The sequence below is a fragment of the Euprymna scolopes genome, chromosome 3, assembly GCF_053919585.1.
Source record: "Euprymna scolopes isolate OS-2025 chromosome 3, ASM5391958v1, whole genome shotgun sequence".
Lineage (NCBI taxonomy): Eukaryota > Metazoa > Mollusca > Cephalopoda > Sepiida > Sepiolidae > Euprymna > Euprymna scolopes.
In genome coordinates this window covers 53,766,956-53,782,951 of record NC_136484.1, presented here as the reverse complement: position 1 = coordinate 53,782,951, position 15,996 = coordinate 53,766,956, and the positions used below count along the sequence as shown (strand labels likewise).

Here is a 15,996-nt window from a genome sequence, read left to right as displayed (position 1 = left end):
AGCCTATCCTTGTTTTATCGTTATTTCCATGTCAGGTGCTCGTCTGAACTCCAATCTCTGGTCCCCCGTCGCCAATCTTTCACGAAAAACACCCGTCTAGCCGAATCCACTGTGAAAATTTTCCCCCACTCTATATCTGTGCCTAAATCAAAATGTGGATTCCATGAACAAAGCTTCTTTCTTAGAACTGCACGCCTGTGGAACTCTGTTCCGTCTGCCTGCTTCCCACCTGACTACAAATTGGATGTCTTCAAGTCCAACGTTAGCAAATTCCTAATGAACCGCCCCCTTAAGTAAACACTTCATCAAATCTCCACACTAACGTAATGTACTTGCAATACCCCTTATCCCTGAGTGGCTTCCGGGCCTTGATAATGGTGACCACTGTGTAAAAAAAAACATGTCGTGTCAAGCTGGTGTAATATATGTTAGAATATGTGTGTGAGGAAAAGCCTCAACCTATATACTCAACGAATTTTTTATCTACATCCTTGAAATTAGGTATATAGCGTATTCAGACACGTTAAAAAACTTTTTAATCGGTTATCATCTGGAAAAAAAGGAACTAATAAGGGGTCAAAACGAAAAGTTGGTACTTGGGTGTCATCGGATTTTGATCTGATTGTCAACTATTTCATGATTGCGCATGCGCGAATCGTTCACATTATCTTAAGAATTAGTAGGTTTGAAAACATTTTTTAAAGATCGTGTCAGGTTGGCCCAATTATTAATATACTTAACTCACTGTCTTTAGGTTTTGGTATCACTCTCAGCTTGAGTTTTTTTTTGTTTTTTTTTTACTTCAAGAAGAAAAAACTCGCATGCACATGTTTTAGTTACTTTTCATTTTTTTTTACTTCATTTTTTAAAGGAATTTAAAGTTACGTTTAATATCGGGCACCACCGGGTGCATCTTCTAGTATATATACACACAGGGTGGAACGATTAAATCGTCGCACTAGAAAAGACGACATGATTCCATTTCCGTTTGATGAAAACCGGTTTTCTTTTTTGTTGCAGACCGTCTACTAGTCGGTTTGTTGTATACAAATCCCAAGAGTAACAGGAGGCTTCTATCATGTCTGAAAGTCACACAATGTTCAACGAATGAGATCGGAGATGTGCCGCTGAGCAACTCATGCTCTCTGCCGATCCAAGTTATGACAACAGGACCATTGCCAGCACCCTTAAAATGCATCGTTGGATTGCCACGCAAAACAGGGACATGTCAGGGTGATGAAAACAAAGTTTCCAACCATGGTTATGGTCTTTGGTGTGGTTTGAAGTGAGGGCCACATCACGCCACCTCACATCTTAAAAGTCGGCTTGAAAGTCAACACCAAAGTGTATTTGGATGTGCTGGAGAGTATAGTGATCCCCTGGTATAATCAGGTGGCCACTGGCTAACCTTGGATGTGGCTGCAGAACTCGGTGCAGGCCCACAAGTTCAATGAGACCCAGGGTTGGTTTTAGGAGTGCTACGACTTTGTACATTTTTCTTACTGGCGTCCCAGAATGGATTACGAGAGGTAGAACCGCATTGGTACAAAAAGACATCGAAAAGGTAATCCCAACAAACATGTGGAAAATCTTAACAGCACTTAACTGAGAGAACACATTTACAAATTTCTTAATAATTGTAGACTACTTCCCGAAGGACAGAAAAGTTGCTGAAAAGGGAAAAGGAGGAACGCATATCCTGAAGAAAGTAAAGATTAAAAAATAAAATTAAAAAAAAAACATGGCATGCATCGACTTCAAGAAAGCATACGACAGGCCCCTTCAAACATGCATAATAGAAATATGGATAATAATACAAAATAGATAGACCAGATAATATTTTCAATCTGATTGAAAAAGAACATGGAGATTTGAACAGATAGCTGAAGGACAATGCACAACTGGAGTAAAAATGCATAGAAGTATTTTCCAAGGAGACTCATTATTCATTATCACCACTACTGTTCATCATAGTAACGATGCCTCTTAACAATATATTAAGGAAATGCCAGGCCGGATACAAGTTTACTAATACAGATGAAAGTATAACCCACCTAATGTATATGGACGACCTGAAACTTAGCACAGGAAACAAAAAGGAACTAGAAGCGCTAATAGACGAAACGAAAATCTTCAGCCGGGATATCGAAATAGATTTTGGAATGAGAAAATGCGCATTTTATACGAAGGAAATCTGAAGGCAGCAGAAGGTATGGAACTATGCAAACAAGAGGAGATGAGAACACTAGAACATGACACTTACAAATATTTGGGCGTTCTGGAAGCAGACACCATTAAATCAATAGAAATGAAAGAGAAAATTGGAAAAGAATACGTAAGGACAACAAAATTCCTAAAAACTAAATTATATAGAAGGAACCTTAAAAAAATGTATGAACACATTATCTACACTACCAAAATAAATAAATAACCCCGAAAATATATATATTTTTTAATTTGCGTTACAAATAAATAATCAACACGACATTAAAACGTATTGTTTTACTGAGTGCGTTTTCAGCGTCCCAATTGTTTTTTTTTGTTTTGTTTTCGCGTTTAAATTAAAAATATATAAAAATTTGAATTTAACTTTAAGTAATATGGTATCTGTTCAGTGCACATTTATCTATAAGTATGGCCAACCACTTATAGTTCAATGGCTGTAAGTTTTTTTTTTCAAAAATAAACAATTATAAACATAAACTATAAACTCATAGCAATCTATATTCTTTTTTTATTTTAATATACTGTCATAGAAATTTTTCTGTTATGCCACAAAAAACTATTTTCTTTGCGTCACAAGTGAGAGTCATGTTCATACATTAATTCTATAGCTAACATAACATACTGACCCAACGGGTCACAGTTAGTCTAGTATATATATATATATATATATATATATATATATATATATATATATATATATATATATATATATATATATATAGTTTAAAAAATGGATAGTAAAATATCTCGTCCACTCAGATGGCTTTGAACTTCCAACAACAGATCTGATAAAAAAAAAAACATTAATATCGATAGAAGTTACACATGTTTGGGAATAGTGGAAACCAATGAAAATCAAAATTTAAAAGAAAAAAAAACAGGTCACAGTCGAGTACAACAGAAGATTAAGGGTTATTCTTAAGTCGCACCTACACAGTCGGAATACAATATGTCATCAATGCCAGAGCACTAGCTATCATTCGATCTACCACTGGTATACTTGATTGGAATGTAGATGCATTAAAATGTTTGGATGCAAAAACGACTAAAATGCTTACAATTTATTAGGCTTTCGTTAAGAACGGAGATGTAGATTGATTGTATCTACCTGGAAAAGAAACTAGTGCTTATGCTAGCTGAACATCAGTATAAAAAAACAAAAAACAAAGATACGACAAGGTTGCTTAGTTCTTACACTGAAATATATGAAAAGTCTATGAATTAGACCATATTGAGAAGTAGTGCGAACATAAACCAGAATTGGTCCAGAAAAACGAAAACGTCAAATTTCTTGGAGACATGCGCGTACAAAATAATAAGATCCTTGAACATTCAAAACCTGACATATTTTTTTCTAAACAAAAATAAGAGAACGTGCTCAATTATTGCTAAAACGTGTCATGTCGATGCCAGAGTGCAAGAGGAAGAACGTGAAAAAAATTTGAATAGAAATTAGTTAGACTATAAAAGTGTAAAAAAAAAAGTCAAGGTGATTCCCATTTTAATTGAAACGCTTGGGACCATAACGAAAAAACACTATAAATTTCTTAATCAGATTGACGGGACAATTTCGATTTTGCACAAAGCTTGCCTGTTAGAGGCAGCTTGAACGTCTAAAATCGAAGTAATTGATCTGATGTTCCAGAAAAAATTCCAACTAAAACATTTGAAATTTGAGATTACTGTGAATTAAGAATAATAAAAGAAACGGATAGTAAAATATTTTGTTCCCTACTCCACAACGCACCTTATATATTTTAATTAAAGAGGAGACGGAAAAAATATAAAGAGATCAAAAGAGAAAAAAGAAATGCTAAAAGAAAGTGGAGCAAAAACGGCAGGTGTCGTCACAAACGATAATATTTCTCATTTCCGAACAAAGATTGTTCTCATGAAAATGACACCTGCTTCTAAATCATAATTTACTAGCAAGACCCGTGTACTGGCATTGCCCGGTGGAAGTATGTCGCCTCCCCCCACCTGAAAACAAAAATAAGTACGGTTCTTGGATCCACTGTCCGTCCATTATAATGGCAGGCACCCTTTAGTAGGTTGTGCATTAATTTTAGTACGTATTTAAGTTCAGGTCGTACCTGCAGAGTGTGTTAATTCCGAAACCCCTTCTTAACTGCCATCGGAATAAACACCGTTTTACCGTCCGGACAACCAGTGAAAATGGCCGAAAAAGTAATTCATTCTTAATAAAATAACTGAGGAATTCCTCTGTTCTGGTAAATGGATGTGGAATAAAAAATATAAAAATAAAAACATAATTGCAGCACCCTCCATCCTACTTATAAAAATCTCACATGCATTTAAATGTAAAGTGTTAAAATTCAGTGAAGTTTATACAATTACGCTGTGAAAAAAATGCAGGAACTTACAATTATATGTTGTTTTTTTTTTTTTTAACAAGAAATTTAACGGAATGTTGCTTAAAGATAACGGGGCGTTTCTTAAAGAAAAAATGCGTCTGTGCACGGTCCCATCCCTACCGGAATGAAGATGGTTGTCAACTTGAGTTTTCATTTCAATGTCGTTCAAACATTTGAAAATAATTAGAAGCATTTCAAACATTGCGGAAGGCACTGAAACCATAAAAAGTCATGGTAACATAAGTGCATAAGCAGCATTTTTTGTTTTTGTTTTAATTTTTGCTTGTTTGTTAAATCTGGCAAAAAAAATACAAAAAGAAAAACGTATAATAACAAAATAATCCGAAAATCGCAAAGTTCAAACCAAATTGAATTATTTATTTATTTATTTATTTTAATAAAAAGCAATAAATAAAACAAAAGCAGTCGTGTTCTCGTCGAGTAGGGCTTTTTTTTTTATTTATTCAAGAAAATAAAATTTCACTGTTTTTCGATATGAGAAAAAAAACAGCAACGTAATTAAAATGGGGACCGTGCACACACGCATTATTTTGCTTAAAAACAGCCTATCCTACCTTGACAGAGTACAAAATAGGCTTTGTGGCTTAGTGAGGGATGCCCTTTTCTCTTCCCTGCAACCTTTCTTCCACAGAAGAGACGTTCCAAGCGTGTCTGTGTTGTAATCAAAATAAGAAAAGTTTCAATGTTAGTTCAGTAAGAACGGTAATGAATTAGTAAATACGCGTACCGGAACTATAATGAATTTTATAAAGTAAGCGCGGATAAAAGTAAATTAATTAATAAATAAATAAACTATGTGACCTAATAGCTTACAAGCTCTTTTTGTTTGTATCGTACGCATTTACTGGGCAAGTGCCTTAAGGAAATATCGATAATCTAAGTTTGTTTATGCATTTGACGAACTTTTCCTCGCAATCGTAGTGGTGTACAAATGTGTAAGCAAACCTACACAAAGTAAGGCAATGAACCACAAGAAAGTGTCCACGGCTAGACACTATAAAGTAATTGTGTTTGGCAATTTATGTGTGAGACTGGTGACATTTGACATTTATACATAACGTTCGTTTATAACAGGGGAGAATTGTTAATCCAGAATATGGGAATAGTAAGAGTTCAGCCAATCAAAGTAAGCAGAATTATGCTGGGAAGAATTCCTTAAATAGGTAGTGTGTAAAAGAAAGACTATGTTATGTATATGTATGTAAGAACCAGTTAATAACGGATCAAGCTCATCAGGTTAAGAAAATGTATAATTGCACCCAATGTCAACTGGTAGCGGTAAAAGCAGTAAGTAACGAGAGAGAAAAATAGGAACTTCTTTCTTCTGTAGATTTGGCGACTGTGATGGTGATTCTCAGCGGATATAATGTGTTATATACTGATGGTATTAAGATGACGTATATTCTGTATTGTTGCTGTTCGTTTTAGGAGAGCCTTAGTGAGATATCTAGAGACAGGATACACACTTCTATAGGAGCACCAGCCTGTAATTCAACAAAGAGATTTTTGAATGTCTCGATAGATAGACTGGGAGATAGTGTGTGTGACATTTACATTGACAGTTGTACATATATGCTTGTTGTAAATCATCTAGTGGTTGGAATAACAGTTGATTTCATTTATCAATGAATAACGAGACACTTTGCTATAAAACAGACTTGGTTTATTTAGTAAACATTCATATAGATACCATGCGGTAGTGGAGGCGGTGGTGGGAGAGGTGTGGGTTGCTAACATGACAGGCAGTTCTTCGTCGTCTGTCTCTTTCTTCGTTTCCCTGTTTTTGTTTACTAGCTCACTTTTATGGACATCCTCGACCTGGTAACGCATAAACCAATTGACGTTATTGATCCATATTTTGACCAGCCTGGCGTTTGCTTTTTGTCTGACCCCTGACCAAATTACGTCATCTCCAGGTCATCACAATTTCCGGGTTACATTTTTGTTGGCCCGGATTTTGAGTTCGTTCGCACCTTGCTTCACCATAACAAATGTAACATTTTATTAGTACGACTGAATGTAAGCTACTTAAGATAGTGCCTATCAGGGTAGATATATTGAATGTGTCTGTGGCATGTGTTGTTGAAAACTTACGCTACTTTGGTCCAGAGGGGAATTTCTGCAATCAAAATATTATACAGTAGGTAGATTTAATGCAATTAATTTTGTATGAGTTTACTGTAACGAGCAAAAATCACCTTAATTTTACAACAACCTGTTCGAAATATCTTTTCGAAAACTAGTTTTTGGAATAAAATAGAAAAGATCAACCGTTGCGTTTTGCACGATTGAAAACTTTAAAATGTCAAAATACGTGCGCATTGTAATTGAAATATCTCAAAAAAGATGTTTTAATAAGTTTAAAATATGCTAGCAGAAATATTGAATTCTATTATTTTGTAAATGAACTGCGGAATTAGATTTCAAATATTAACTTTAAATATTTGAAATATGTTTTCATCGTTCTAAAATATAGTTTGCTTTCTTACGTTTTTGATGATTTTTTACTGTATGAATGTGCAGACTGAAAGAAATTGGTATCTTCATTATTCCAGAATGTATCTTAACTAATGTGCCAAACTTTAGTTCAATATCCTATAAGAAATAGAAACGTCCGTTATTCTTAGACCCGTAAACATCTTGGCCGCAATCTAAAAATTATGTTTATTGGTCCCCCGACAAGAGGATGGATCTGTAAATTCACCCTTGTCCATTTTTCCGTTCGTCTGCCCGTACTTTTCTCAATAACTACGCCTAGGAATTTTTTAAGATTTTGCACAAACATTAAACATGATATGAGTAAAAAGTAACAGAACGGATTTTCCGGAAAAAACTCTGCCCCCCCTAGTGGTACCTTTCGGGCTAAAATGACTAAAATTGACATTTTTGTTCTTATTAAAAAAATTGATGCCTTGGATTTTTTTATAAAACTTTCTAAAAAATTGTAACTAACTGATTTCTATATAGTTTTGTCTGTCTATACTTCGCGATAACTCTTGGGTGTGCCCCAGTGGCTCTTTTAGGGCTAATAAATATGCTCCATTTTTGGGACTATTTTATCATATTTGTCCAAAATATTCTTTGTATGTCTACTTAGCAGTTTTGCATGGTGCTGAACTCAACTTATATATGTTAAGGCCTTGGGGACATTTGCGGCTAAATGATGGACTTAATCATTTCTTTTTTTTTTTTTTTTTTTCATGGTGCAGAACTGAAATTTACATATGTTAAGGCCTAAAACTTCACCGTTTATTCATTTTCACCAGGATTTGACGTCCCCTGACGAATTTGGGGGCTAAATGGAGGTGGGGGGGGGCAAATACTGAACTTAGTCATATTTTTTATGCCTCGTTCGTTCACTGTATACTCAGAGGGGACCATGCATGCTTGATTTGGTATTCTGATATTTATCTAGATATTCATGCCAATTTTGATCAAGATCCGAGAAGACGGATCTAGACTTTCGTGCAAATTGTCGGCATGGTAAGATGAGAAGCTTATGTGTTTATTGGTCTCGGACGTAAATTGGTGTTGGTGCCAAATTTGAACAAAGCAAGATAAAAAGAAAATGATGTTCGTAATTCTGACATTTGAACCCCATTCCAAACATGAAGAAATCTCGGTCCAAAATTGATGTCTTTAGTATTTTGTGTAAAAAAAATTTTCAACGCTATTTATTAAAAGCTAGGTAAGAAAACAGGATATTCAGCATTATGGGATGTATTTGGATAAAGACACTATCAGAATTTTATATATTTAGTGTTTCTGTGATGTAGTTGGCCTTCAGCATGAAATATAATGAAATCTTATCTAGAAATTAATATTTTAAGCCTTTTGAGACGGATTTAAATTTGGTCACGGTTAGATTAGAATTAGAGTCTCAAATGTTGTCAGTAATTGTGATGTTTAAAGACAGAAATTCGCGTTTGTAATAAGCTTGAAACGAAACATGCCTCGGTTGGGATTTCTCAAGTTAAGAAACACCAACCCTATTAAAGCTAAATAATTACTAATTTTGAAGTTTAAAACACATATTTGCAGAAATCCGTAAATTTCATTAAAATAGAAATTATACAAATTATCAATCCTAATCTAAAAAAAAATTCTAAGACATTAAATAAAAAGTGTAAAACACAATAAAAGAAAGCTTGAAAATATTTACAAACTAGTTATATATGAGCTGGCGTTGCCAGGTTGAAACATATTGTCGGTCGGAGGCTTCAATCACGTAATATTTACGATACATTGAATGGCTAACTTCTTATGATTTTCCTGAAAGTGAACCACATGTTGGATTTATGAAAATTAAACGGGAAATGACTCTCAAGTGCTCAAAGGGAAATAACTCTCACAGCTTAAATAAATGAACTTACTTTCGTTTTTCAAGTCAACTAGTGTCGGTTAATAATAATTGGAAATAAATTATATCAAATATAAATTAAACATAAATTTAACAAATCAATTTTAAATAATATTTCTAAATAGAACAATTAAAGCATTTTTGCTGAAACAAACAATAACCTGTAGCTTATTATTAAAATAGATTTTCTTTAATATGCAAATGAGGTTTCTTTTTTAATGTAGATTTCCTTTGAATATATATATATATATATATATATATATATATATATATATATATATATATATATATATCACTGGAATAAAGGTGTGTAAACATCCACTTTCTATTATGAAAATTAATTTGTGAAACAGTGTGCCCTTTGTACATATTAATTAAACTGTGGACAAACAAACAAACAAACAGACAGGAATATGAATATGTTATAATAGATAACTACATTAAGAAGAATAAAAAGAAGAAGAATAAAAAGAAGGAAAGAAGTAAAAACTGTAAGAAAGGAGGATCAATTAAATTAAGACTGAACGAAATAATTACGGAAGATGAAAGAAACACTAATTTAAAGCAGTGAGGGAAGGAGGCGTAAAGATGAGAATACATTTAAAAATGGAAGGAAAAATCAAGTAAGCAATAAATAAAACATATACTTTGGTTATAATCAAGATTTTCTGCTACTTTTGAATTCCGGATTCTGTTCCACATACAGGACGACGGTGACAAGACAGAAATAGTCCTTACTGATTATCAGATAACGTGAAAGAAGTCCCTCTTTTCTCACGTAAGAAATGGCTTGACCATGTCTAATTATCCAGCCAAATCATCATCATCATCATCATCATCATCGTCATCGTCATCGTCATCGTCATCATCATCGTATAAATCCGAAGATGCTATTGTTGGCATTGGTTTCCCGATATTTTCTAGTAGATAGACATCAGGTACTTACGGGAGGGACCACGTGAAGGTTGCCAACATCCTAAGTGAAAGTAATTTTTGTGGAACGAACTGGATTCGTTCTTGGAAGACACAGGTCGTCAGTTCGTGTCGTTAATCACTAAAACACCGTCAGTTCCAATCCGGCCAAAGAGACAGCAGAGACCGAAAGTCAAAAGAGCAGACAATCTTGACTATGACCAATACGTGTCATTAATTGTTCTCATAAGAAATTTTATAATCTATCTATATATCTATAAAAGTGAAAATGTTTGTGTGTGTGTCTGTCTGTGTGTGTGTGTGTGTGTGTGTGTGTGTGTGTGTGTGTGTGTGTGTGTGTGTGTACACTTCCCTACCAAATAACGCGGTCAATTTTCGGTGTACAGGCTCGAGATTTGACATATTTGGGACCTTTGCAGACTCTACCAAACTCCTCCGATAATTTCGGTCTAAACACTTGAAATTTTAGATGTAGGTTACTTGGACATGGGTCAAATATTTTCATTTTATTTGAGCTCAAAACAGTAAATGTTAAGGGGGAAAAATTGGAGTCAAAGTTAAAAATAAATTGACGTCTCTAAAAAATTATTCAGCAATTTTGGATCTAAACATTTGAAATTTTACATAAAGTGTATTCAGACATAGGGCAAGCTTTTCGATTGTTTTTTGGCCTAAAATTTTGCTGCCAATGGGTCAAAGTTAAAAGATTTGACGTTTGCTGTCCCTAGCAAACTATTCAGCCAATTTTGGGTCTAAACATTTGAAATGTTTACATATTATTAATCAGTTTTGGGGCGAAAATTTGGCTGCCAAGAGGTCAAAGTTGAAAGATTGTACCTTTGCAGACTCTATCAAACTCCTCCGCCAATTTTTGGTCTAAACACTAGAAATTTTCAATGTAGGTTACCTGGATATGAGTCAGACTTTTTAATATATACACACATCTGCCCATAAAGTTATTGACAGTACATAGGGTCCGGGAAAAGCCGGGCTGAACTGTTAGTTTATGTAATAAATGACAAGTTGGGTATGGGAGATATGTTATATTATCGGCGTTCTCCCTCAAGTGTTGGATAGTGGGTGAGAAAGTGTAAAAGAAGCATAAAAAAAGAAAAGGAAAATAGGTTTATGGATTGAACAAAGGTATAGGAAATGGAGTTGGTCGAAAGATAATGGATAAGTCATTCATAAAAGTATACAAAAGGAAGCTAAGATGAGATTGTTGATCAAGCTGTGGTAATGATTGGAAAAAAAGAAGGTCAATATATTTTAGTATTAGTTTAAGGAGTGTCAATGAGTTTTGCGATAATTCACGACAGTCGGTAGCACTTGCGGACAGTCTTGAGTTTGCGACAATTGACGACAGTTAAAACTGAGATCGTGGCTTAGAAGAGATAACGAAATGAAATGATTAACCAAATGACGAACGCAGCTTCGGCAGTGGATGTAGGTGTGGACCTTAGTGCGTAGAGGATTGGTAGTGTCACACGCACACACTGAAACACGCAAACACACACAAACACACACGCAAACACACACGCACATACAAACAGGCAAACACACAAACAAACAAACAAACACATACACACAAATACACACAAATACACACATCCCAACAGGGAAAACACACACACAAAAACACACACAAATACACAAACACACACATACACACAGGCAAACACACACACGAATAAACATATACACAAGCGCACACACACATACACATACACACACCAACACGCAAACACACACACACACACACACACTGTGAAACTAATATTTACAGAAAGCGCCGGAGTTTGTGGGGGGGGTTGTATTTTGTTTTATTTTTATACTTGTGAGCAAATGCACTTCCTTGAGAATCACCAATGCGTGGAGACGATGACACGACCAGAATAAGAAGGGAAGGCGAAAGAGAAAACAACTACGGAATCAGCGTTAGGGTCAGCAATATTGTCGAGCTGAGAAACATGTGGTTTTGTCACAAATGAACGAGAGAAAGGATGAAGGAAAAAAGATGTTTTTAAATTAAGAGAACGATTGAGAGGGATTATGAAAAAAGAAATGAAAATAATTAAAAGAAAGAAACTGATAATGAAATAATTTGTTTCGGTTACCTTTTGTACCGTGCATTTTTATTAATTAAGAAGATGACGGGGTGAATATCAAAAGCAACACAAAGGAAAAACCGATATGTGTCGTTTCAAGCGATTACTGTTCTCCTTTTCGAACAGATATTGTTCTCATGAAAATGACATTTGCCACTAATTAATAATGCTTTAATTAATTTTGTATGAGTTTCTGTGAATTTGCTGTCTGATTTTTGCGTTTGGTTTTTAATTTGAAAATATATACATTAATTTTCTGTATTTTTTAAGACAATTTCTTCGGTAATATTCTATATTGGATATATCATTATTGTACTTTTTTTATATTTGATATATATTTAAATTTCATTTTTAATAAACATACAAAATACATAAAAAATACACTGCTTTAATCCTTAAAATAATCATAAGCCAGAGTGACAACATTATATATATATATATATATATATATATATATATATATATATATATATATACACACACACACACATATATATATATATAACTACTTCATTTATTCACATAAATTTAATATACGAAAGTATAGATTTATGCGTAAACTTTAAGTATTTACTTCAAAAGTGCTCAATACGTAGGTAGAGCTAGTTAGTAATTTATAAAATATATATGCCGATTAAGCTTAATCGCCATATATATTTTATAAATTACTATATATATATATATATATATATATATATATATATATATATATATATATATATATAAAATGAATATGTATTATATACGTTTGAAGCCAAAATATATATAAATCGTGCCTGGACATTTATATCTATATATATATTTCTGTTTTCCCATGAATTACCAATACATTTTCAACAGATTTTTCCTGTTCTGGAATTTACCATCTTTCCAATTGAACTTTTACCATATCCTTTTTCTTCCTTTTTTCCTGTTTCTTGCTGTACTATTCAAATTGAATCCCTATAAACTGTTAAATGACTTTTTATGCAAATATGATAAACTTCATATCGTTTGTTTCTTCTAATGCATTAACGTACACAATTTATTGTATAGCTTGTGAATCTCTTCCCTCTGATGAGAGGAAGTGCATTCTTCGAAACTCCATGGAATACGGGTTTTCTTGTTTTATTTGTACTCCTTGTCGAATAATTAAAATTCCGTATACCTTCCTTACAGGTTTTAAAAGGGTTTTGGAAAATTTGAAAAAAAAAAGATTTTTCAACTTCAACATTTTTACTTTATATATATATATATATATATATATATATATATATATATATATATATATATATATATATATATATATATATATATACATATATATATATATAATATATATATACATATATATATATAATATATATATATATATATATATATATATATATAAACAACGCATATTAAAAGTTCACAAAATGTGGTCTTAAATATATAAACCAACAACAATGTTTATATTTTGAGAGTTTTTGCAAAACAAGGGGGATTTATTAGCGAAGATAAATGAAATGCTGTAATGTACCCATAAGTAAAAAAAATTACATTTGATTAAAAGTTATTAATAAAAAGTTATTATTCATTTGATATACGCAGGTTTTATTGCAGAAAAAAGTTCAGTGAGAAATGTTACAAATGTTAAAATGTATATGTTTATATATATATTACTAACGGAGGGGAGAGCTTGTCCTGTCGTAAAATAAGCTTAAATATTTTTAATTCATGCAAATTTCGTATTTATTATTACAGAGCCAATTGTCTAGTACTGGTTTCAAAATTAAAAAAAAAATGACTTTGTGCCATTAGCTAGAATCGAAACCAAAACATTTAACGCTCCAATACGCGTTCCCTACGGTTGGAGCTATCAACAGATTGATAAGAAAGGTTTAAAATGAAACCACTTCAAGCTATGAATAAATGTGCGCGTGCGCAAGAGTAATACAAATATGTCGGCAAGCTGAAATCAACAGTTGCATTTCAACTTGCTGACATATTTCTGTACCCGTTATTCACCCATCCAAACAAAGATTTTACACTCGTTATAAACTATCATTCGTGAATGATTTCCTGTTAATTTCAGTGTTATGTGGCCATTAGTTTAAGATTTTATTGGTAAAATATTTACACACAGGCGCACTCATACATACATTTACTCTTTTATTCATATAGATTAGTGAGTTTGTATTTGCATGGAGCAATGTGAGAGAATAAGGCATCGTACGTGTTGCCTTTTTTTCAAATTGTGTATGACTATGTGTGCTTGAGTTGAAAAATGAAGTTAGCTCTTTGAATCCCAACAGAGAGTGAAGGAAGCGAAGCGTAACGTAGACGTTAGTTCTGTTTTTGGTTTGTTGCTCAATTGGTGATTGAGGAAAAATCAAGCTGCTTTATGAATATTCCTCTGATTTTATTAACTCAGGCGGGTTAATGCGCTAAGCCATATGCACAAAAAAGTTATTTATATCTTCAAATGATTTCACTGTTTTTTGTTAGGTTGCTTTGTTTTACGGCATATCAACCCTTTTCGTGTCTAATCATTTTACCAAATGCTTTTTATGCTTCAACTTCTTTATATCTCCAATTAAATTATCTTTGATATCTTTAATCAATTATTTATTCAGGTGTTTTATAGAGAAAGAATGCTGTTTTTGATTTTGCACAACATGACTGAGTTTTGCAATGCAAGAGGACTAAAAAAAAAATGATAACACTGATGTTTAGTGCATTTAAGTCAGAAAACCGATATCTTCGGACAGCCTTATCTGGTAGAACCAGATTGATAATATTCTTTTCCATTTTATTAATTGATTTCAAAAAATGCAAACATTTCTTTTTAGCTGAAATGCAATATATGTAATGGTTCACATGTGAAAAGAGAGAAGCTTAAGCAATTTCAGCTGTACGCTATGGTGTGTGCAACCAACTACTGCTCAATAATCATAGCGTGAATCATTTTTTAGCGCACTATGCACATTTGAGATCGAGACTTTTCAACTTCGTCTATATTATTCCCTTGTGGTTGAAATTTGAGTGAAGGGGCGTGATTGATTATTACGTCCAGATGGACTTTTCTCTAAACAAAAATCTAAACACTATTATGAATACAGATACAGCATAATCAGGTGGCCCAGTTGTTAACGACACGGACTGGCAACCTGGTTGTTCCAAGTTCGAATCCAGTTGGTTCTACAGAAACACTTTCACATAGGGACGTTGGCAACCTTCACGTAAATACCTAATACCCTTTTATAAAAAATTCTTAATAAAAACAAGTGCCAACAAAACCACCATCATGAATGATGCTCAAAAATAGCAGCATACTCTGATTGACACCCTGATTCTCGTTAGATCTTTGAAGTTAAGCGACGTTGAGATTGGTCAGTATTAAGTGGGTGACGTTTTTATTTTTTTTTTAAACTAAATTCTGTATGAGATAGAGGAGCTCTCTGCTTATTTCGCCATTGATTGTTTCCAGTCCTTCTGGATTCAATCAATCGTGGTTCAAGCGAGGTGTGGTTGGTAATTGGGCAACCTTGTTTCATAATAGACTACCTGCGCAAGCTCTCTTACAGGAATACCCGTTGATTATAGAAACTGAACAGAGATCCATATTATTAACACAGTAGTGTGATACTATCCATATTGCTCTCCAGGTATTAGAAAGTAAACAAAGAGAGGAAAAATATGACAAAAACTGAGGAGATAAGTTTATCAGCAAAAGAATGGGGTTGTTCATAAAGGAACACAAAAGAAGGCAGGAATAGTATTGCTAAGCAAAGTGTGGCAGTTATTTGGTTACAAAATCCGAACAAAAGTAGATATATATTTAGAGTTAGTTTATGGCAGCTTTAGGTGAAGGTGTAGATTTTGCAACGGTTTACGACAGTTGGAGACGATTGCGGACAGTCTTGAGTTTGCTACAGTTGACGATAGTCCGATGGAGGAGAGTTGCCAGTTGAGGACAGTTGCGAGTCTAACACAGTCGAAGGCAGATAGA

The 15,996-nt window shown here is 33.5% G+C and overlaps 1 protein-coding gene across 2 annotated transcripts in view; it reads left to right on the top strand.

The window, feature by feature from the left end:
- LOC145255396 (beta-1,3-galactosyltransferase 1-like) overlaps positions 1-15,996 on the top strand; it is a 468,791-nt gene that overhangs the window by 135,293 nt on the left and 317,502 nt on the right. The gene's annotated exons all lie outside the window — the stretch shown is intronic.